Raw genomic sequence first — 23155 nt, forward strand, 5'->3', positions numbered from 1 at the left:
CCCCAAGAAACCTGTTGCAGACTTCTTCCATCATCAGCTACAGCTGAGCCTACACTCTAAATGTTGTATATATACTGTGGACTCATTATATTTGTTCATAATATATATATGTTTATTTATATAGAATCATAGAATCATAGAATATCCCGAGTTGGAAGGGACCCTTAAGGATCATCAAGTCGAACTGGCACCGCACAGTCTACCCAAAAGTTTAGACCATGTGACTGAGTGCACAGTCCAATCGCTTCTTAAATTCAGACAGGTTTGGTGCAGTGCCTACTTCACTGGGGAACCTGTTCCAGTGTGCGACCACCCTCTCGGTGAAGAACCTCTTCCTGATGTCCAGCTTAAACTTCCCCTGCCTCAGCTTAACACCATTCCTGCGGGTCCTATCACTGGTGATTAAGGAGAATAGGTCACCTGCCTTTCCACTCCACCTCACGAGGAAGTTGTAGACTGCGACGAGGTCCCCCCTCAGCCTCCTCTTCTCCAGGCTGAACAGGTCCAGTGTCCTCATCCATCTTCCCCTCTAGGCCCTTCACCATCTTCGTCACCCTCCTCTGGACACTCTCCAACAGTTTAATGTCCTTTTTGTACTGTGGTGCCCAGAACTGCACACAGTACTTGAGGTGAGGCCGCACCAGCGCAGAGTAGAGCGGGACAATCACCTCCCTCGACCGACTAGCAATGCTGTGCTTGATGCACCCCAGGATACAGTTAGCCCTCCTGGCTGCCAGGGCACACTGCTGGCTCATATTCAACTTGCTGTCAACCACAACCCCAGATCCCTCTCTGCATGGCTGCTCTCTAGCGTCTCGTCACCCAGTCTGTACGTATAGACAGGGTTGCACCGTCCCAGGTACAGGACCCGACACTTGCTTTTGTTAAACTTCATGTGGTTGGTGATCACCCAGCATTCCAATCTGTCCAGGTCTCTCTGCAAGGCCTTTCCACCCTCATCCAAGTCCACAACTCCTCCAAGTTTGGTGTCGTCGGCAAATTTGTTCAAAACACCCTCTGGTCCTACATCGAAATCATTTATAAAAACATGTAAGAGGACTGGCCCTGAAATGGAGCCTTGAGGGACCCCACTAGTGACCATCCGCCAGCCAGATGTGGCCCCATTTACCACAACCCTTTGAGCCCTTCCTGTCAGCCAATTGAATATATGAATATATATATATATATATATATATATATATATATATATTCTGCATATATGAATAGGAATATATGCAGAATCTTATTGGCTGTCAATAATTTGGCTATTCTATAAAACCTGAAACTAAGTTCTTGCATTTTAAAAGGAGATATTAGTTATAACATATCATCTCACAAATAACTAATGGAAAGCCTAACAATTTCTGATACTCAGTTATAACTTGTCACGTTCGTAATATTCATTGAACCTATAAGGAGGTTCTGAATTCTAACCAGATTTTGCAAAACACAAATTAAGTTGCTCTTTGGCTACAGTTATAAAATACAGAAACTTGGAAGACTGCTTTCCTTTGAAAATTTTCTGTGGTTCTACTGAAAATTCAGTATCATATGATCATATGATTGTGAGTAATACTTTAAATAGACAATAACACTTACGGACCACATTGTAAAAGAATTGTGGCTAGCTAACTAAATACATTAAAAAGCTGGCTTTAAAGCACACTAGTATCCCTTTTTACTCTATCTGAGGGCAACAAAGTCAAGCAATCTGCCTAAACAGCCTTACATTCATTTCAGAACTTTTTTTTCCTCTGTAACAACTGTACCCATTTAGATCCCCATTAATGTTAAAAATTAGGTGAATCTTTTTTAATTTTTTTTGAGCCATTTTCTCTGTAAATTAATTAATTATTTAAGGAACTCAATTAATGACAGTTTCAGCTCTGAAAAAATAAAATTTTGCATTACTATCTGATTTACTACAAAACCCACCTATAGGAGGTAATCAGAGGTGTCGTCCGTCTAAGGATCTGGCCCAGAATCATCTTTTTCTTCTTAAAAAAAATAAAAAATTGTCAGGAGCAGTGCATAAGTACATACCTTTAATTCATTTATTTCTTCATCCATCTCAACAAACATTGGATTTTATCTTTTAGTGCACAAAAAAAAAAAAACTCCACAGAGATTTTTTATAGCACTTATTGATTCAGAAGGATTTGCTGTAATATTTAATGTTTGATTTGCTGGGGAAGATGTGTTTTTTCGCAGTCACCTGTTATTCATTTAGCTAGGTGCTTGTATGAGCTTTGCACTTTTTAAAATCCTTTTCAGGAGACTTAATTTTCACCTGCGTATATACTAGCTGACAGCTTCGTGTTCTTCACTGTACTGACAAATAAACCAAGAATGCCTGTACTCAATTCATTATAAACATTTCGTAAGCATCCCATAAAGATTACTTCTGAACACTATGGCTGAGGATAGATATGAGCTGCTTTTCCCTGTGATGAAAGGCCAGTGTCGGATCAAATGAGCCATCCAGGCCCTAAAATGGCTTTACAGAAATAGTTTTAATCTCTTCATTGTCTGACTTCACGGCATGGTAGTGCTGCCCTTAAATAAAACTTACATAAAAATGGTTAGTACAGCTTGTTAGAAAATGTGCTTGAAGTTTAGAATCACGTTTCATTGTTTATACAGATGACTATTTGGAATAGACTTCAATAGAATCTGACTTTACTAGCAAAGGAGAAGGCTTTGGCAATAGCATACAGTGATCAGCAACAGCAACTCATATTTTCCAACTGAGATCAATGTGGCCTTTAATCCATTAATGCAGACCTAAATATCACCAGACAGATATGAATAGATGACAGTGAAAATATGAGAAAGAAAAGTCTGGAGACTTGTTTCATATTCCAATTCATTTTAGTACTCTACAGGAAAGCAGCCTGTTTCTACACTTTCAATTAGCATACCCTAGATATGAACGAAAATACTTCTTTTCTCCTAACATAGATGCTTTTTTGTTCACCCATTTTGAGCCTGTGTTCATAGAATTGGATTTCTACAAAAATCCTTGGGAGCATTTTAGCAATGCATCTTTTTGAAATGTCAAGGAATGGGTTTGTTTGGAATGGAAGGTTGCCGACAATCACTCCAAGTCATTCAGATGCCAATTTAGATATTTAAATACTAATGCCAGGCTGGGGGAAGGGAGGAGGAAAACCCCAAAACAACAAAAACACAACCCAAACTTAAAAAGCTCCCAGCTCTATGCACATTAAATTAAACTAAAAATAAAGATGACGGCAGTATCTGCAAGCAATTTGGGTGGTCAGAAGAGAATGGTACCCTCTGGTTTGAAAACAGTGTTTAGTGTTTGCACTGTTCTTACTTGTCAAAATAAATTTGGACAGGGTTCCTATTTCCTGAATTGACTGAAGCTTTTCATTCTTTAAATTTCTAATGTGGTATGTCACATCTTACTGTATTTCATGGTGTCACATTGCATTATTTTGCATCACTGTCTCTGAAGTTGATGAAACACAACACAACAGTACATGACAAAAAGGAATAAGCTACTCGTTATACAAAATTTTGTAATTCAGTATTTGTTAGACGCTGTGGTCATTGCAGATAATCTTGAACTTTTAATGTTTGTACCTTCTTGGTGAGCTAGTGAGAAACCTGTTCAAATTACTGGTTTATTGAAAAGCAAGCCCCCTCTCTTGGGAAACACAGGGTTGTCATTATTTACTTGGTATCAGAGTATGCTGCTGCTGCTTTTCAACCTCTGCGTTGTTAATTTATAATGATTAGAATGAGATTTGAGACATACTAGGGTAGAGAATTTCTCAGAACGCAATAATGAGAGTATTCATTTGAGACAGCATTAAAGGCACAATATGACTGTTTTGATTTTAGAGCACAAATACAGCACATATCCTTGGGACTATTTCCATTCATTATGATTAAACCATGTCACTCAGTAGAAACAGAACTGAGTTCTCCTCCCTCCCCTCCGTCCTTATTGTTCTTGCTGATATCAATGCCATAAAACTGAAGATTTATAACCTAACAATTGTGGTCTGCTTAAGAAAAGAGAATATTTACACTTTGAGAAACACATCAACTTACTGTTACAAAATATTAGAATCTATAGTCCTCACCAAAATAAATAAATAAAATTCTACCCTTACTGCAAGTATAATTCTTGTCTGAGAAGAAACAGATGAACATAAGAATTTAATAGCAATCATGATGGGTCATCATGACAATTGTTTGGCCTATGTGCTGTGAAAACTTTAAAACTGGAAAGTACTGGAGGAACTTCCAAAAATTTGTACAAATATACAGAATGGAAACAAAATGCCACAAATCAGAGTCTGTCTGTCTTTCAGTTAAATTGATTTACTTCTGAATGTGTTTTTTGAGTGGATGTGACTCAAGGTGTTTGTGTACTACCCAATTCTGATTTAAAATTTTTGCTGTGACACAACTAACTTGCTGTAAAGAAGTACAGCAGTTTTATTTCTTTTCATTCCATTGTTCTAGTCCATTGCAAGACATGGGCTATTGTTGCTGTTTTCCTCTGAGAAAAGAATAGATAAACTAAATATATCATGCAGTATTTGTATTATATTAAGGAGGCTACGTTAGAAAATATATCCAATAGTACAAGCAAAAATGTGCCAGAAATTGTAATAACCCAAGCAAAGGACTATGAAGCAAGACTACCTGAAAAACAGAACGCAGAGCTGAGCAGGAGTCATCAAGTTCAAGCACGTGCCAGCACATGAATCCCATCACATAAACCCACCTAATAAATCGATCTGAGTCCTGTGTTTACTCCCACACTCCTGTACTTATGGCTCTGGTGTCTAGAAACCTCCTCTCCATTTCTTGTCCAAATTTATCTAGCCAATTTATGTTCATTTGATCTCATGTCAAAATTACCATTTAATTTCACAAGCTTTTCTTTCTCCCCAGGATTTACCTCATCATATATTTACAGACACCAATTGTATCTGCTCTCAACCTTTGCTTTGTCAGGCCCAGCTTCTTTTCAGATAGTTGTCCTTTTCTTTGATCACCACACTAGTCACCCTTTGTACCTGTTTCAAGAATAAATAAGTAAATAAATTAAAATTTGCACCACAGCCATAGGGATTCAGAATTTCAGATGATGTCTAACAAGCACCTTGGTTGACGGCATATATACTCTCCTTGTTTCATAAAAATAGTTTCCTCAATATATCTTTAAATTGCATTTTCCCTTTACGTAGTCTAAGTGCACTGGTAGTTCACAGTAATTCTGTGATTGACTGTTGCAACTAGGTAGTTTTCCTCTCTGTCACTTCGCACTGATGATCCTACGGTTCATAGCAGATACTTTTCATTAGTTCTGAAGTGCATGACCTTGCAGCACATGACTTTAAATTCCATCCCATTTCTATTACCCCAGACTTCAAGGTCATTTAATTCTTCCTGTATAACATTCCAATCCTCCACTGTATTCATGACATCTCCCAGTTTTGTATCATCAGCAAATTAATTAGTACACTCCTACTTTTTCTGCCTAGGTCATTAAGGAAAATATTAAATAAAATTAATCCCCAGACCAATCCTAAAGGAACTCCACTAGTAACTTTCCTCCAGAGAGAGAGACAAATCCTTTCAACATAACTTGCTCGTCTCCTTTTCAGTCATTTTACTTATATTTTAGTCCTGGTACTTGTCCTTATCTTTTCCAATTTAACTAATTATTCCCCATGTAGTAATGTAATAAAGAACAGATAGGTTGAATCTACTACATTTTCTTTGTCTCAAAAATCAAGTTGTCATTAAAATAAAGAAGGTAAGATAAGTTTATCTGCATGATTTTTTTTAAATGAATTCATGTTTCATTTAGTCCATTTTTTTCCTATTTTAACCTTATTTTTATTCTCAAAGTCTTCATTTAATTTTTGGGTCACACCTAGACTATCTTTAATTTCTACTCTATCCTCTATGCACAGTGATTCTCTTGTGTTTTCCCCTCCTCGCACAACTGAAAAAGCTTTTCCAAAAGCTGTTTAATTTGGTTTGCAGTGTCTAACTCTGCTCGACTTTTCTCTGATACAGTTCTCTGTATCACTATCCTTATGAAGTGCTAAGATGTACCTTTTATTTGCTAGCCTGTCCTTCCCCTGTGGCCATTCCTTGATGAGTTTTTATCATTTCTTGTAAAATGTATGAGGTAGTAATTTATCTGAAGGCATACAGTCCCACATGTTAGTTCACCTGGCTGGAGTAACATCACCTTGTTGGTTTAGTAATTGCCTAGTAAAGAAATAACTTGAGTGAGAAATAACTGAACCTTCCTGTTAGTGGCATTCATTTTCTTGTGTAGGCTGGGCAAAATAGTCCTCCACAAAATAAAATAAACAATAGATTTTGTCATATATTTCAGGGACTGAAATGACAGAGCTGCATCTCTAAAGGCTGTTGGTTGATGTCACTCATCCTTGCAGATAGTAGCACATCTGTTAGGACAGGCAAGAGCTCAATACAATCCTAGATGGCAGGAAACATCTAGCAGGCATGTCAGAGAAAGGTTACTTCTCGTAAAGCCTTCCTAGTGGTATTTGATTTGATACAAACCCTGTAGAGCTCGTTCATGCACCAGATTGCATAGATGTTCCTCTAGAGAATTCTGGAATGTATCTGAATAGGGCATAACTGTTTCAAGAGGCCTCTGGCGAGTACCCGTTTGCTCTTATGCAACCTTGTATGGATGCAAAAGACTGTGGAGGACCTATGAGCAGAGCAAGCACAACACTTCAGAGCAGTGTGTGGAAGAGTGTGTGGTTTTGCATGGGGGCTAAAGGTGCCAACCAGAAATAGGAGCCATGAAATCAAAAATCAGTATCTCTGGGCATTAAAATTCATGAAGATTTTGTCCTTTAGAATTGTTTTTCCTATGTTTGTGTTTCTCCCCACAGTGTTGTTAGGCCTATTGTCCTAACTAATTTGTGCATATTTACATTCAGCATATTCTCCCACATTCTCCATAGTTTCCTTTACCTAGTTGCTGTCCTGAATGGTCCTATAATATTTCTGTCACTGATCAAAATCTGTTGTCTTCCAACAGTACCTCTAACTCAGTGATGATTTCAAGCTTCTTCTGCAGTCAGAAATATCAGTATAAGATGCATTACATATGTTCTATGTGTCAAAGTTAAAACAGCCAAATATGAGAGAATGAATTGGGGGGGGGAAGGGAAGGGAAAGGGAGCCTCTACAAAGGTTCTGCTATTTCTTTTAGCATATTCTGATGTTTTAAAGATTATACTTGACTTCCAGTTATATATATGTGTAAGAAAAGACCCTGCATATTAATACCATGTTCTTAAAATACGGGGCAGCCAGTGTACTACAGTTCAAAGGGAGGGATCTCATTATAAAAACACAGAATCAGTCATGCTGGCTAGACCTAACTTTCCATAACTGCTTCTTGGCTCCAGCATCGGTGATTAGCTAGAGAAAAGCATAGACAGTGGCATGCACTAAGTATTTTTTTCCCCAGTTTCTCCTTCCGCACTCTGGATATTACTGACTTAGGAACTTAGGAAGATCAGTGTTGCCTCCAGGTCATCTGGTTTAAGAACCACCAATGGACCAAAATTTCATGACTCTGCCTTGTTGTCTTTTCAACCTATTTATACTTTTATCCCTCACATCTTCCTGGAGAAGTAAAGTCCACAGCTGAGAGCATTTTCTCAATTTTAAACATAAAATGCTCATGTGGTTTGGGAGCCCTGAATCTCGTACTGTGAGAAATAGTGATGATTCCCTGTTCACATTCTGATATCATTCGTGTGGTTTCATAGTTTTGTCTTATCTCTCTTCTGACATCTTTTGCAAGGTAAAGAGTCCTAATCTACCTAAACTCATTCAAAAACAGTTCCATTCTTCCTTGAAATCCTTTCTCACCTCTCCTCTGTCTTTTTGGAGATGGGATGATCAATACCAAACACTACATTCACAACATCGTGGTGTTACAGTAGGTTTATGCAGCAGCAGAGTCCTTTTGATTTTTTTTTCCTGTTTCTTGCCCGTAATGCTTAACAGCCAATTTGTAAATTTGACCACTACTGATGTTTTCAGAGAATCATCAATATTGACTCCAAGACCTTTTACTTGAACATTTTGGAAGTCATTTTTGCATAGGATTACGTGTATTTTTTCTCCATACGTATTAGGACACATTAATGGGCACCAAAGATGGAATTCAATTTCCCAAACAGGCATCTAATGTCACAGCAGAGTCAAGCCTGTGTTTTACTTCTGCTACTCTCACATGGATATGTCAGGCACCCTAGGGACTCTAAAATTACTCTAGATATCTATTTGCAAGCAACTGGCAGATACCCTGAATGTCACGTACCATTTTGTCACCCAGTCAGACAGGAAATCCTACTTCAGGCCTTGATAGACATTAGCAGATCTATCAACCTTGAAAACTTTCGTATCGTCTGGTAACAGTGGCACTATCTGAATAATCCCTCATCCTTTATAATAATTATTTATGCATTTACAGACTGTACAAATCCTCTATGACTCCATTAGCAACCTCTCTTCATTATGAAAATAGTTATTTTATTCCTGCCTGCTGTTTCCTATTTTTATTCAGAACATATTCAAGCCATTTTCTCTAACCTCTTAAGAACTTAGTTACTTAAAGATCTTTTGGGTGAGGGAACCTTCATATGGCTTTTCAAAAACACAGATATAGCATCTTGATCACACAGTTGTAACTCACATTTTTCTCTGAGCTCAAATAAAATTGTATTCGTTCTTACAGAGACTGTATTCATACTTATTAATCTACCTGTTACCACAGCTAAGCTTCAGCAATTTCGCGTTTGAATTCTACCTGGAAAAATATCATCCGATCTTCACAATTAGGTCCTGTTGATTTCATCCAATTTGTTCCAAAATCTTTTCTTTAGATTCCTCAGTTCAAAATAGTTTCTTATATTCACACCTGGAAGAGAAGAACATCCTGATATCCTTAATGCTAAATATTAACTTAAAACTTTGATTTATCTTTCCTGCTTTGAACTTATGTTACTTAGATGTTACATTTATACTTTCAACATTGAGCAACATCCAGGAATTCCTTTCAGGACATTCAACAGACTCTGCTGTACCCCTTGTACAGACAGAGAAGATGAACAGAACATCAACAAGGTTTAGCACACCTCTCCAGTACAACATTCAGGTCACAACCTTCCAGACAGATCTTTCTTCTTTACAAAACACTCCCAGCATACACCTAGTATTGATATTAGATTTAATTCAAGAAAAATTAAATCAAATCAAATATGTGGATAAACAGGAAACATCAATACAAAAAGGAGGACTAAGGAGGCTAAGGAATCTCCATCCTTTACTGGATGCGGGGGGAAACTTAGTTACAAGAGATGAGGAAAAGGCGGAGGTGCTTAATGCCTTCTTTGCCTCAGTCTTTAGTGGCAATACCGGTTGTTCTCTGGATACCTGGTACCCTGAGCTGGTGGAAGGGGATGGGGAGCAGGATGTGGCCCTCACTATCCACAAAGAACTGGTTGGTGACCTGCTACGGCACTTGGATATGCACAAATCGATGGGGCCGGATGGGATCCACCCAAGGATACTGAGAGAACTGGCAGAGGAGCTGGCCAAGCCCCTGTCCATCATTTATCAGCAGTCCTGGCTATCAGGGGAGGTCCCAGCTGACTGGCAGCTAGCAAACGTGATGCCCATCTACAAGAAGGGCCGGAGGGCAGACCCAGGGAACTACAGGCCTGTCAGTTTGACCTCAGTACCAGGGAAGCTCATGGAGCAGATCCTCTTAAGAGTCATCATGCAGCACTTGCAGGGCAAGCAGGCGATCAGGCCCTGTCAGCATGGGTTTATGAAAGGCAGATCCTGCTTGACGAACCTGATCTCCTTCTATGACAAAGTGATGCGCTTACTGGACGAGGGAAAGGCTGTGGATGTGGTCTACCTTGACTTCAGCAAGGCTTTTGACACCGTCTCCCACAGCATTCTCCTCAAGAAACTGGCTGCCCTAGGCTTGGACTGGCGCACGCTTCGTTGGGTTAGAAACTGGCTGGATAGCCGGGCCCAAAGAGTTGTGGTAAATGGATTCAAGTCCAGTTGGAGGCCAGTCACTAGTGGCGTCCCCCAGGGCTCGGTGCTGGGGCCAGTCCTCTTTAATATCTTCATCGATGATCTGGACGAGGGCATTGAGTGCACCCTCAGTAAGTTTGCAGATGACACCAAGTTAGGTGCGTGTGTCGATCTGCTGGAGGGTAGGAAGGCTCTGCAGGAGGATCTGGATAGGCTGCACCGATGGGCTGAGGTCAACTGTATGAAGTTCAACAAGGCCAAGTGCCGGGTCCTGCACCTGGGGCGCAATAACCCCAAGCAGAGCTACAGGCTGGGAGATGAGTGGTTGGAAAGCTGCCAGGCAGAGAAGGACCTGGGAGTGATGGTGGACAGTCGGCTGAATATGAGCCAGCAGTGTGCTCAGGTGGCCAAGAAGGCCAACGGCATCCTGGCTTGTATCAGAAACAGTGTGACCAGCAGGGCTAGGGAGGTGATCGTCCCCCTGTACTCAGCTCTGGTGAGGCCGCACCTCGAGTACTGTGTTCAGTTTTGGGCCCCTCGCTACAAGAAGGACATCGAGGTGCTTGAGCGGGTCCAAAGAAGGGCGACGAAGCTGGTGAGGGGCCTGGAGAACAAGTCCTATGAGGAGTGGCTGAGGGAGCTGGGCTTGTTCAGCCTGGAGAAAAGGATGTTCAGGGGTGACCTTATTGCTCTCTACAGATACCTTAAAGGAGGCTGTAGCGAGGTGGGGGTTGGTCTGTTCTCCCACGTGCCTGGTGACAGGATGAAGGGGAATGGGCTTAAGTTGCACCAGGGGAGTTTTAGGCTAGATGTTAGGAAGAACTTCTTTACTGAAAGGGTTGTTAGACATTGGAACAGGCTGCCCAGGGAAGTGGTGGAGTCACCATCCCTGGAGGTCTTTAAAAGATGTTTAGATGTAGAGCTTAGGGATATGGTTTAGTGGGGACTGTTAGCGTTAGGTCAGAGGTTGGACTCGATGATCTTGAGGTCTCTTCCAACCTAGAAATTCTGTGCTTCTGTGATTCTGTGATTTTTCTTGATAAACCTACTCAGTCTTACTATAAGACAGAAGTAAATAACAATTTTCAGTATGTCACCAACCTTATTGTTTTTGATATAATTCTCTGTGAAAGATCTTTTTTCTTCTTCATGAAGCACTGTCAGTTTTACATGTATTCAGTGCTAGTCATTCAATGTCTGTATTACGAATTAAAAACATAAGAAAAAATTTTCTGCTCTTCAGAAGGATGTAAAAAGCCTGTTAATTATGTATCAGCCATGAGCATGCAACTGTAGACATAGAGTTAAAAAGAAGTTTCATGATAGACGTATCATTTTCTGAATCAAATGGATATTTAAATCTCAGTTGTCTGAAGAAAGGAGAATAGAGTGTCTAATATCTCAGTGAAACGAACAACAGTGTGCACTTACGGAAGGAGAAAGAAAATTGCTTGGACAGGTAATATGAATTCCAGACGTGCTAGTGATTGCTTTGCTTTGCCATTTCTGAAGCGTCAAGTTTTCAAATCAGCATAATTCACCTCTAATTAATAGTACCAATACCCTAAACCCATTTTTTTTTCTGCAATTGCTTTTCATGTGTCTTTTCCTTATGTTCTCACCCTAAGACAGTATGTAGGCTTGTGAGGCCTACAACCACACATTCATAGTTCAGCAACATTTATAGTTCAGCAAAGACCTTAAGCCGTGCTTTTCAAGTTTTATTAAAAACAAGTTGCAGTTCCATACTGATTTTCCTGCTGTGCATACAAAAATGCCAAAAGCATGTTTGGGGTATATTAACAAATTTCAGCAGCACAAAACCAATCCTACATGTTGCAGATAATTAAACCATCTGAAATAGTTTTGGAAAGGTGGTTTCTTTTGTGATCTGTGAGTAATTCACTTTCATGGACACATATGCATTCTTAGAACTGGCTAGGGTAATTTACACATTACAAGGCTTCTAGATATAGTTGGCCACTTATCCAGTGCTAATAAATTGAAAATGTGTGTGCATGATTTAAAAAAGAAAGGAGGATGTGAATGTAATGCAGGTAATTGCTGAATTACAGTTCTGCTTCTGACAGCTAAAGATTACATGAATAGAGCTATCTGGAGGACACAAGTTACTTTGCATCAAGTTTCAAAATATTGATTTTTCTTCTAACTGTTTGAAAACAATTATATGACTATTTTTGAGAAAATGCTTTATGTTAAAATGTCTGTTTTTAGGCAAAATGATTCTACACATTCAAGTCTGAGTTTGTATGTGGGGAGGGGTGCAGGACCATATTTTCCTTTCTGCATACATAATGGACTTTAGAGGGACCGGGGGGGGGGGAGGGAAGGAGAGAATGTGAAAAAAGCCTATAAAACCAAGGAAGATTTTGTTGCAAAATGTTTCACTTTCAAAAAAAAAAAGACGGCTTTCTTGTTAAAAACTTTTCTGCTATAGCCCATTTCTACCGGTATTTCCATCTCACTAGTCACTGGCTTAATTGATGTATCATTTCCAATGCCTAACTTTACAAAACTGTACTTCTAAATTGAACCTCTGCAGGTTCACAAAGAGCTTCAGTTTCGAAGAGCTCTCTACTTCAGAGAGAAACCTCTTCCTTTATCAAGGTTTCATTCCTGACTGCCAGTACCAGATATATTGCAAGTTTTGTTACAAAGTCTATGGGAAAAACAGAAAGCCTGAGAGCTTCTAAAAGAGGTGGAAGTTTGGGAGAGAAATGGAAACATGTTTGAAGAGTACTGGAGTGCTTTATTGTGGCAGGTATAAGCAGGTTATCCAGCAAATAGCTTTCTCATCTTTCCTTGCTCTTGCAACCCCTCTATTTTTTCTAGATCTGTTTGATACTGAATTTCTCCCATCACAATCATTTTCACAGAATCACAGAACTGAAGGGGTTGGAAGGGACGTTGAAAGATCATCGGACCCAATCCCCCTGCCAAAGCAGGTTTCTTACAGCAGGCTGCTCAAGTAGGTGTCCAGACGAGCCTTGAGTATCTCCAGAGAAGGAGACTCCACAACCTCCCTTGGCAGCCTGTTCCAGCGCTCCATCACCCTCACTGTGAAGAAGTTCTTTTGCGTGTTAGTGTGGAACTTCCTGTGCTCAATTTTGTGGCCATTATTCCTTGTCCTGTCCCCACAAATGACTGAAAAGAGGTTGACCAAATCCCTGTCTACCATTTTTCAGATGGACATGTAAAAAAAAATATAAACCTAGATTTACAACCCTCAAGCAGGAAGAAATTTCTTTACATATGAGCAAAGGTTTCCGTCTGCACTTTAATGATGGAAATCTGGAGAAACATCCATGAGTTGAGTCAAGTCACAAAGTTATGAAACAGGTGTAAAGGTTTGGAGACATGACTCAGCAGTTATATATTCCTGTTCAAACACAAATTGGAAAATATTTGTCAGAGGAAAGTATTTTTTTCTTTCTTCCCCATCTAACAATTCTTATTATCAATCACAGAAATAATTTTTTCCATTGTCCATTTTCATTTTCTAGGCACTAGTAGCCAAAATGCTGTACAATTATTTTGTACTGAGCAGACAAAGTATTTCAAACACAGCTCAACATCTCTGCCTTCCTTCTTAATTCAGACATTCTGGAAATGGTGTCATTCTTATCACTCCTCCTATTATTTCCACTCCACATCTCCAGTGGCTTCAGATCTTCCTGCCGCCCATCCAACACAGTCTTTGAAAATTCCTCAACAACTCACACCAGCCACTGGCATCAGAATCAGCCCTCAGCAGCCCAGCACTACTTTGGAAAGTGGATGTCATTATTATCATTGATCACCAATGGAGCAGGGGATCTGTGTTAGCTGAAAAGACGCTTACTTCAGTATTGCCTCAGTTCACGGTGGTTCCTTTTCTGTCTCCTGATATTTTATTACAGAAGAATCATTTTAATTGGCACATGCTGGTGGAAACAAAACTGCATCTGTTGAGGGCCAAATTCTAGCACTCCTGTTCAGGTGGTACAAGTCCCTTGTTCTGGAGTATGTCCATTGAAATCAAGGGACCTTCCCAATTGTTAGAGTTTCACAGGAACGTATTGTTCTGATAGGTATTCACTTTTATTTCATAATATGCTTTAAAAATATACACTGTACAAACCATTAAGAAAACTTCTATTAAAGTAAGTTTTGCCATAATAGAGCAGGGAAGCAGCAGAAAGTGAACAAAGAGCTACCCAGCACGACGCTTATGCTAGCAAACACCAGTTCTCACCTGTTAACTACTGTGAATAAAATCTTTGGAATCAGTTCCTCCAAAAAGTCAAAAATGAAAGAAAAACTGTTCACCATGTAAGAAAACTGGAATTTCAAGTGTGCTGCTGAAAGCTTACAGAGTCTGATCATCATTTTTAATCAGTCACTTCTGAGATTACCTGAAGGAACGGATGGAGAGGACTTGGCAGGTATACAAAGTATACACAAGCACAGAAGAATTAGTCCTCATAATGTTGAAGTAAAATGAAAGGCAGCCCCACTAGGTCCCAGCAAAGATACAGTTCTGAACTAAAAGTTCAGCTAGAGCTTTGGTCCTAGGAGATAATTATAAGGCTTTCTGACCTTACTGACCCAACTTAATGAAATGAATATAGCTGAACTGAGGAGAGAAGAAAAATATACAGTGAGAATAAAAACAGGGTTCCTGATCTGTGACAGCTATTCAGATTCTTGAGAAAAGACACGTCATTGTCAAAGGCTCTTTCATTAATAGATGTCAGCCTTCTTGGCTATAAGCAACCAAGCACCATATAGAAACAAGTGGAAAAATTCTGTTCCCACATATATATGTATGTCCACAAACCTGGAGATGTTTGCCTGAAAACTGTCAATAAAGACCAAGTGATTGTTCTCAGGACATCTGCTTGCGATCCTACAGACATAAAGTGAGCATGTAATCATGAGTTTTATTTATCAATCTAAAGTGCAATTACGCATCCTTACCTTTGTGAGGATCATACACCTGGACAATATTTCGTCAATGTAAGTGATCAGTACAAATCTGTCCCCTCACTATTAATAATAAAAATTCATTATTTGGAATAGAATTCTCTTGCAGAAGAATGCAGATCAGAGAGACCTATGATTACTGAAGAACCTACGGTTTTATATCTCACATATGTTGAATCTGCTTTACATTAGCCCAGGGTCCAAAGTAAGCTTCAACTAGAAAAATCCAGCTGTGGGAAGTATGGCTTGGTGAGTTTTTGAGTGTTACGAGGCTGCCTTCCCAATCACTGCTACAGGAGTGTATGTTTCATCCTCAGAGAAACGGTGATATGGCTTGCACATCCACAGCCCAGCAATTCTTAGCTCCACAAACAGCACAAAGGGTCTGTTCACAGGTGACACAGCATAAATCCTGAGGCTGTATCCCACTCTCTGTTATTTACACATATATGTAGTCTTAAACAAGGGACACTTTAGCAGGTAAGAGCAAGGTACAGTACATAATGTGCAAATTCAGTTCAGCAGAACTCCAACTAAAGCATGTCAGCCTCAAGGGCTTTTCTCTCAAACAGTGCTCCTAAGTTCTCCACAGAAGGAAACTTGCTGAACTACATCTTTCTGAACTTTAAAGAAGAAAGTCCTGATTCTCACCCGAATCAGGGAGTAAATGAATGAGTAACTTCACTGAAGGCAAGAAGCTGCCCTGGTCTAATGCTAGGAGACCTATAGAGAATCCAGACATGCAGTCATTACAAGAAAATGTTCTTACTTTTTAAAGTCTTTTGTTATAGAAACATTATCCATCTCTGTAGCTTTATTCTCAGCAGCAAACTTTAGACTGATCTTTGAGGATTCTCTTAAATAACCTCTAGTATAGACATATAAAAGAAGCAGACCAGAACAATCAAACCTAAGGTTTACTTTTAAATGTATCTCTATCTTCTCTCTCTTATTCCCAGATTGCCCTCCTTCCCCCCCTACCCTTCCTTCATCCTTTTCCCAAGCCAGTTTCATTCCCATCTTTTTCTCCCCAGATGATTCCCTCGCAGCAGGCAGAGAGGTACCACTTTCAGGCAACTCCTGCTGTGCATCAGTTGTTCACATGAAGACTATTTCTTGAGGCTCCTTTGCATGGCTCAGCCTGCCCAGATCTAAAAGAACATGTACTCCTGCCACAGTTGCTTTAGCCTTAATAATTTCTATCTGTGTCATTTATTTCTTGGCCACAGAGAAAGCTCATTTGGTTGGAAGGTGAACTGCTGCCTATTCCGAATAATTTCAGATTCAGTCCTAGACTCTGACTGGTACCTTGTTTTAAGATTCCTTCTTTTCTTTCCCTGGAAATTAATGAACTTTTTCAAATTGCCTCATGTGATATATCATAAGGTGTTTTTTTTTAGTTTTGCAAAAAAAAAAAATAATCCAAAAGAAGTAGTGTTTATCTGCTAAATATCTCCTGATTTCCTTATTACTTCTTTGAAACCGAGTATCTGGGAAGTTGTGCTGTTCCTGTTTTGGTAGAGCAAAGCCTTGATGAACTGACTCATGCAATTTCACAAATTTGGATTCAGACAATGTTCAAAATAGAAATTCATAAGAGCTCTTTCCTCTGGTAAATAAATAAACCAACAAAACAATCAACAAATCAATGTACAAACAAACTAAACAAAACAGAGAAAAAAAATATCCTGGCCTTTTTAGAAAATCAGTTGACACTATGCACTTCTGCAGATAACCTGGAGGAAACAATGAATTTAAGTGGGTGTCTTATCTGGTGTGAGGCTGTTTTGTTGTTTACTGTATACTCTAGAACACCTCCATGCACTAGTTTCTGTTCAGTTACTTTAAGCCAAAATCATTTTCAATCTCTGCCACATTCAGTTCCTCCTATTTCCTGGCTACATCCATGTGTGATCCACATGCTTTATTTTTATCTTAGCAAAATAAGGAAACATTTTCTGATGGAGTCCTGGAAGAAAATCTGGGGTAGTGGTGAACTGGGAGAGGGTTAGAAGAAGCCCAAACCTGAATGGAGATGAAAGAAATATGTAGTCACAAGTTTGTGACTTGATCATGCAACAGAGAAATGTATACCAGTATTGGCAGTGGAAAGTAGCCAAGTTCTCATAGGCTCTACTTAGATGTAGTGCGTAGACTGGGTTTCCTAAGACATGGTCGTAGCACCTGTCCAATACACACCTTTGGCGCTTCTGCAAGATACAATTGTGCTGTTTTTGACCCTGCAAATCAGCATTTATGCAACTGGTATTTTGTCTTTGAGCTGATATTTATCAACATCCTCTGGCTTCTTTAATTTGTCAGGTCAAATGTTTCTTAGCATCCATGGAGATATTTCTCCCGCCCCAGCCCTCCTACTGGTCTCTGGCTTATTAGGTTCTTCGTTAGCACTATTCTTAACTACTTGTAAAGGAATTATCATAAACTATTTCTGGTAGAGTGTTTTTACGTTGGCCTTCACAACACTTCTTTCACAGGTGCAAACACTTTTTCTTAAAAAAATTTAAAAATACAGATGTTTAAATTGTGCAAAAATAAATGAATTGGGACAATTAAGTCAAAGGAATTCAGGAAAGAAATTAAAAAGTAAACTTCAAGAGCACTTAGAAAAATTATTTTTCTGACTAAATATTTGAGACACTCCCCCCCAATATTTCATTTCTATACTGAAAGATTGAAAGACCATATATAGTAAACTTTAATGGTACACAGTAAAGCCGCATATCTTGCATTGTCATCATCATATTAATGGTATCTCGTGATACTAATTTTAAAAAGTCTAAGAAAATTAGCATTACGTATTTATTAGCATATTACTCAAATGATTTATAATCTCAGAGGTCCCTGCAGTACCGCTTAAATTTTTTTCATTTGTTTCACTGGGAAAAAATGCTTCTCTTGTTTACTTACACTTCTCGCAAGGTAGTGCAATCTTTTCATTCCACCTTCATATAGAACTCTTTTCTTTTTGCCCTCAGGACTCCACACAGTGTCTTGAATGTGTCTAAGGAAAGAACATGGGAAAGGTATCAATAGCATCAGTTCAAATTCTGAAAATACCTTACATGTGTAAATCTTTTATTTTTTTCCACATTTACAACCAACCAAACAACCAACCAAACAACAACATAGTTTTGGGGAAAAAAAAAAAAAAAAAAGAAAAAAAAAGAAAGGTTTCAAAAACAAAACCTAACAGGCTCAAGGGTTAAGGGACAAGACATTCTTGTAGTGCAAAGATACTGATGAAAATTTTTACCAGGATTGGAAGTGGAGTTGGCAAACTGATTTAAATTAGTCAGGCCTGGCTATATTGGCGAGGCTATGCTAGCATGTCCATTTTTTTATGGCAGTGCTTCTCTGGGATTCTTACATAAAAGAGTATAAAGTGGGCATTCTCCGCTTGATGCAATTTCACTATATAGTGATTCCCATCAATGTATAATTAAAAGTGGATTTCCTTTTCCCTGTTTGGCTGAGGTGGGGGAGGGTCTGCATAAACCTGGTTGATGTGAAGTGAACAAAGAGAACTTTCATGAGTTCTCCTACAAACAGTCTATCAGTTACAATTCCTAGTGTTCACACTGCTGCACTGTTCAAAAGGAGCTCTAAAAAAAAGTCAAGCAGGGGGTCCAAGAAAAATTCAACCCGCATGCCAACTAAGGGAAAGAATGAGAAGGCAGGGAAAAAAAAAATAGCTTTTGTTGTAAAAAGAACTAATGAAGCTGCTCTTAGAACTGTCCATGGTGACACAACAAGCCTGTGCACCCACACACATTGTGAGAATGCCAGTCACCCACAGTAATGAGAAAAGGAAACACTGTGGGCAAAGGAAATATATGAATACATTGCTTTTATGGTTTAACTGTGGGGAATCACAACGCTGGCCCACAATATCTTGTGCCAACTGCCAAAAGTGGTAAAATAATACATAAGGTTGTCTACTTATATTTTTCTTACAGACAAGATGGACTGGTGGGGGGTAAAATCCCATTATCATTATAAATTGCTAATTAAATAATTATCAATTAGATGGGCAGACAGAACTCATTCCAATGAATTCCTTGGAGGGCTTTCAGTAAAGAAAAACAGTAATTTTGATTATTTTTTTTATCTATACTTCCTGCCTAGGGGCTCTAAATAGAGATGATATATGGTGTATCCCATGTTAGACTTTCACACAGTATATCCCATGTTAGAGCTCAGGGACAAACACTGAACTTTGGAGCATATAGAGATCTTTTTTCAGTTTTTCAGATAAATGGCCTTAATTTCATGACATTAATTAGAAGCCCAGGGTTATTTCCTAAGGAATAAAAATAATATTTTCCAGACTTTTATGCGGCTTTGAAAAATCTTTTTTTTTTTCAATCAACTGATAATATTTTCTAATGTCATTTCACTTCCTTTTCCTTTTTTTCATAATCCCGAATTTTCTTTGAAAAAAAATAAAATATTTAATACATATAAATATACAGATGTTAAGCATGGCTGAACATAGTGCAAGGAATATTTTTAACAAACTTTGTTCTATTCATTTACACTAAAACCAATGCAAAATTAAACCTTATGGCCATGGGTTTTGTCAAGTTTTCCAATCAGACCCTTGGGCAAAAATACTGTTGTCACAGTACTGAGCAAGAGAAACGTTCCTGTAATGTCCTGTGCCCCTTAGTCATGTGAGTAATTTTTCCTGAGGAGAGGGTCCCAACAGCTTGAATAAAACTTACTCAGCTATGATCAGTAATTACTTACATGTGCACACACTGGTTGTACCCACACTTTTCTTGTCCTAACTGAGTTTTCCAAGACAATTAAAAACTACATTGATGTTCAACGGTTATTAAATGAAGAAATGAAAAAAAAATAAAAAATAAAGCCTCAGTTGTCTGTAGCAGGAAGTATTTTCGAGGAACAGAAGTTCTACAAACTGAAAACTCACACTAATGTTTGGGAAATAGTTTCCATTGCTGGCAAACACCACCACCACCACTGCCATAAAAAAAAAAAAAAAAAGAAAAAAAAAAGTAAGGAACGGAAAGGATAACATGAAAGATGGACTTCTAATTCCAAAGCCACAAACATTTAAATATGAATGAGGCTTGCTGCAGTCCGCTATCTTTTGTCAGGAAATATGAACCTTTTGTTGCCTTCTTTGTTAACTGTATGAGGCTGAAAGGAGTTAGATGCCTTGCTTCATTTTCAAGCCCCATCACAATGAGGACCTCAAAAATAAATTCTGATAAATACATGAAAATTCTGAAGGGTTGATAAAGGAGAGAAAACTTTATTTTCCAGAGTAATCTGTCAGTAGGTGACATACCAGGGATGATCAAATGGCAAAAACAAATGGCAAGTTAGAATTTTAAGGTTTAGAAAAGGGAAATGAGTTACAGTATAAAATAAAAATATAATTATAGTAAAACATTTGAGGACACTGATATAAAATACGTTTGGCAATATAAACATCTTTTCCCTCAGGTTTGCTATTTTTCTCTGGGAGATCACAGAATCCCAAGGGAAGTTCCTTATGATGATGTTCCCTAATGTGATTTACTTTGAGGAATACTTAATACTTAACGGAGAAAGGTGCCTACTACATTTTGTTATTGAGTTTTTGTTCATGGTTCAGGATTGATCCACTTGAGTCTTTCAGCAGGGAGTAGTTTTCCAGTGTGGCACAGCATGACTCCAAATCAATAAGGTTAATAGATGTGGTGGCCACACAGTCAGAGGTGATGTGCCTGGCATTTTCTGTGCCAATGAAGAAAATTTTTGATGACGAGATGTCATTTTTGTGCCGGCAGTAATGTCACCCTGATTACCTACAGCACATAGCCAGTTAGTAAGTTAGCAAAACTGTAAATGGCCCATTAATCTGAATTATCTTTACAGAAACTGTTTGAAAAAAAATTTGCTATATAAAAATGACATTGCTGTGAAAAAGTGACTAAATGAGAATGGCTACCCTGGAACTTCACTGTATATTTTTAAACTCTCAACACTGTAGTATAAAACCTGCCAGACATTAAAAAAAAAAAAAAAAAAAAAAGTCAACCAAAGGAAAATAAATAAGTACAATACAAAATACCACTGGAAAAAAAAAAAAAAAAAAAAAAAAAGCAGTAATATATTGATGCCAAATCTACTGGTGTAATGAGAGTGCCATGTGTTGGTCTTCCTGCAGTTCTCATTTTCTCTGACTTTTTAAAATATGCAAACTCTCAACAGTGCCTCCCAGAGCATTAATGGGTACATATTCCCAGATGGCTTGTGTTGTGAAAGAAGTGCTGGACTAGACTGCAAAGAGAAATCTGTTTAATATTCCAATATCTAAATGTCAGGAAGGTGTAATTCAGAGTGACACTGAAAGATGAGCTGAACAGAATACAATTTATAGTGACTTTAGTTAACAAATGGCATTAAGGGAAGGATTTCCATAATTAAATCATTAACTAATATGAAATATTGATTTCTCCTCTGATATTACTATATCATCACTTGTCGGACTTGCTGACGCCCAAAGAGTTCTTAGTGCAGTCTCTACCAGCAGCAATAATAATTTGCACAGAGCAAGGTACTCTGTGTACCAAACATCCTTGTCCCAGAGACTTCACAGATAATGTTTTGAAGAAAAATAATAAGATGGTAGGATGGGTGCAAGGAAAGTCTGTGCAAACAGACTGGATAAAATGATGGTTTGTATTACAAGGCTTGCTCCATATTGCCTTCCTTCAACTATATCTACTTTTTGTTAACTGGTTTGGTGTGAGCCAACTTTACTTCAGCTTTTCCTAGACTTCTTTACAGAGCTTCTAAATAGACGTTTTATCTGAAGAGCTAAATTCTATTGCAATTGACATCAGGAACTCTTATTTTCTAACAGCAAGGGTTCTGATTTTTTTTTTTTTTTGACAGCTCTTTATATTTTAGTATTGTCCAAGGGAAGTTGAGTGTGCTCCATGGAAGGAATACAGCACATTCAATGATGATTCCAGTTATATTCTAATACGCTCATTAACCATGTTAAATAGTTGAACTTATTAAGTTAACTTGAAAATGCGGAAGGAATGAAACAGGCAAGATTAAAAATAAAATAAAATAAATAAAATAAAATAAATAAAATAAAATAAAATAAAATAAAATAAAATAAAATAAAATAAAATAAAATAAAATAAAATAAAATAGGAGCATCTTTTCAGATGCTCCTTAATTGAGTTGTAATCAGTATTGATCATTAGTCCTTTCTTTTATCAGCATGATGAAGATAATGATGATGACGATGATGCAATGTGCAGCATTTAGATCATAAAGGAAGGAAAAATTGTTTAAATATCTGATTATAATTGTTTTTTGGTGAAAGGTGTTATAGGCTGTACAATATGATATATTACTCTCAAATTGATGACAGAGCTTGAAAATACCTGAATAAGCAAGATTTCCTTTTCTTGGTATACTTTTCCAGATCTATGTTTAAAGAATCAGTCCACTCAGAGCTAAAAAAAGAGGTGCTATATTTTGGAAAAATGCATTAAAAATATGTTATTTTCTACCTCAGTCTTTCAGCAGGAAAGCAGTTCTTTTACCAGTTAAACATTCAAAAATCATGTCTCATTTGAATAAATTAACATATTTTGTGACAAAAAAAAAAATAATTCCAAGGAAGTAACAATAAATAGGAAAGCAATTTAAATTGTGTATTTTACAGGGGAGGAAAAAAAAAAAAAAAAAAAAAAGAAAACCCAACATTGTCATGCGTATGACAGCTCAGCTAATTTGATGGGCTTTGATGTTAATTTAGGGTTTACTTTAATTTCAAAACATATTTTTTCACTTAATAAGGGAAACAAAAGAAACTTTCAACCAGTTTGTTATCTGGGAATGTTTTGGCTTCTCAAATGTGAGAACATGATTGTTTTTATTTCCAGGAGGAGATAATAACACTGAAGCAATAAAAAAGAGTCAAGGCAGCTTGCACAGCGCAGGAAGTTCACAGCCAGAGACTTAATTTCCCACACAATGTACTGTGCAATGGGCCCATTAACACAGA

The 23155-nt window shown here is 38.1% G+C and overlaps 1 long non-coding RNA gene across 2 annotated transcripts in view; it reads right to left on the minus strand.

Moving 5' to 3' along the window:
- Positions 1-23155, minus strand: part of LOC137861196 (uncharacterized) — a 163938-nt gene that overhangs the window by 18160 nt on the left and 122623 nt on the right. Inside the window, exons 9-11 of one of the 2 annotated variants that reach the window (XR_011099458.1) lie at positions 18019-18112; positions 8864-8974; positions 4943-5060 (exon numbers count right to left, since the gene is read on the minus strand). This is a non-coding gene — a long non-coding RNA (uncharacterized lncRNA). The remainder of the gene's footprint in view (positions 1-4942; positions 5061-8863; positions 8975-18018; positions 18113-23155) is intronic. The other variant, XR_011099459.1, reaches the window with a different exon arrangement.

Source organism: Anas acuta, chromosome 9, assembly GCF_963932015.1.
Source record: "Anas acuta chromosome 9, bAnaAcu1.1, whole genome shotgun sequence".
In the NCBI taxonomy this organism is placed as follows: domain Eukaryota; kingdom Metazoa; phylum Chordata; class Aves; order Anseriformes; family Anatidae; genus Anas; species Anas acuta.